Source organism: Drosophila subpulchrella, unplaced genomic scaffold (assembly GCF_014743375.2).
Source record: "Drosophila subpulchrella strain 33 F10 #4 breed RU33 unplaced genomic scaffold, RU_Dsub_v1.1 Primary Assembly Seq365, whole genome shotgun sequence".
Classification (NCBI taxonomy): Eukaryota; Metazoa; Arthropoda; class Insecta; order Diptera; family Drosophilidae; genus Drosophila; species Drosophila subpulchrella.
This window is the reverse complement of record NW_023665585.1, coordinates 1,681,685-1,683,583: the sequence shown is the minus strand read 5'-3', so window position 1 is coordinate 1,683,583 and position 1,899 is coordinate 1,681,685. Positions and strand designations below refer to the sequence as shown.

The following is a 1,899-nucleotide window of genomic DNA, read 5'->3' as shown; positions in this document are numbered from 1 at the left end:
TCTTCCTCCAGGCACTTATTCCACCACGTATCCAGTGACGCCAGTTGCGTCCAAATATGACCTGCGCTGCCTGCGCCAAATGCGACCCACGCCTGGGATCCGATGGAACTCTCCGGGTGATCGAATTAATCCGCTCCAAGCGGTGTCCAACGCCAATGTGCGTTCCAGTGCAGTCCGCTGTGACTGCACTCCAAGATCACTCGGTCGGGTCTTCTATGTACACGCACAAGCGCGTTCCGGCAACTCTCTAGCTAATGACCGCCAAGTGCCAAAGCCATAAGCGCAAGTCGCCAAGTCAGTCCTACCTCAACACAGTACGCCTGACTGAAGGTTAGGATCCGCGGCAGTCCGCCTGACTGCGAATAAAAGACCACTGTCGAAACAAGAATGGGAGTTGCCTACAATATACACGGACCCGATCCACAACAAACAAGGGCAACGCTTGAATGTAGGACTGTATGGCATAGTATATATTTTATTCTGTGGGAGATTACAAATTCAATTACAATGGCTTAAAACAGTTTCTTACCGCAGTATAACCTCCCACACTCCATGACTTTCAACAATTGAACGAGTGCGCCATATTCGGGCTTTCTAGTGTGCCCAATTGCTCCATCAGGGCACAATACCCATTCCTATCGACTAAGTACTGACTTAACTATCGGGCTCAAATTCGGCTCAAATACAATTACTCCACCGGGGTCTATATATTAACACATAGTTGGTATTCTTTCACCTCAATTTATTTCAAACTGTAACGAACTGATTTTGTATGTCTGCTCGCTACGAGATTCGTGCGGCTAGCTCAGAAGATTGTGTGTTCGTCCCACCAAATTTATATGACGTGACTGCCCCGTAGATCAGTAAGAAAATAAAAGGTTCAAATGGCAACAGTGGGATTTATTCTCGTGGTATTGGTACAGCGGGGTGTGGCTGTGCTGGCTTCTGTATCTCCTTGCTCTGGTTCTCCTTCTGGCTTGTCGACGCGTTGACTCGGCTTCCGCTTGGTTCCTGGGTCTCGGGACGCTCGTAGTGGCCGCCTCTGCTCACTCGCCGACGCGCTGCCTCGGGGTCGCTTGTTGCGCCTTAGACTCGCAGAGAGCTCGGCCTTGTGGGCTTAGGGAAGCGTCACCGTTCTCAGACTAGGGTGAACAAGCCTTGCTCTCCAGGCCGACGCCTTTCGAGGCAATACCTGTCCCTTGCTCTGTCCCGGACGGTCCCGCTAGGTTCTTGCTCAGATCGCGCTGACAGTCCAGGCTGTCGCCAGGAAGCTGCCTAGCAGTTCACTTCGCTTTACGCCTAGCGCAGACGAACGTTCCACCCGGCTTCACCCTAATGCTTATCGTCCGTGACGCGCCTGCGCTCCCCAATGAGCTCCGCGCGGCGATGGTAACGTGGCTGCCGGAAATATCTGCTGGCGTCGCTGCCGATGTCTTCTGCGTTGTTTCCTGACCAGTAGCTTGTCGTTCTGGCACTCGGGGAGTTGGGCGGTTCCTGTTCAGGAACTTCGCCGGTAATCGCAGGGCTCTCCAGGCGTTCGCCTCTTGAAACCGCAAATCGATCTACCGCTCGTCCGTCACGCCAGGTCCTGCTTGGTCGGGCAAGGTACGCTGGGTCTCAGACAACTTTCCTCCCCAAACTGACGGTTCCTCGTCGAAGGTCTCTTCCGCTTGTCTCTGACGGACCCGCCGGGCGACTCGCCAGGGTGTGGTCGTGACAAAGTTGGAAAACGATTGCCTTGACTTAGCCGTGTGATGCCTTCCGGAACTCAGCCACTTGTGTCTCAATCCGGAGATTCCTGATGTCCCAATCCCGAACGTCTCGACGTGGCGATCTCGCTCCTTGTGTGCTTCCCACGGCGCTTCTTCCGACGACTCGCTTGGTTGTAGCTCCCTCGTA

The 1,899-nt window shown here is 53.9% G+C and overlaps 1 long non-coding RNA gene across 1 annotated transcript; it reads right to left on the bottom strand.

Annotated features, from left to right (window-relative positions):
* Positions 1-211: 211 nt before the first annotated feature.
* LOC119561786 lies at positions 212-568 on the bottom strand. Its single transcript, XR_005221449.1, has 3 exons — positions 530-568; positions 416-480; positions 212-356 (listed from the first exon to the last, which is right to left on the bottom strand). It is a non-coding gene; the product is annotated as an uncharacterized LOC119561786 (long non-coding RNA).
* Positions 569-1,899: the final 1,331 nt, after the last annotated feature.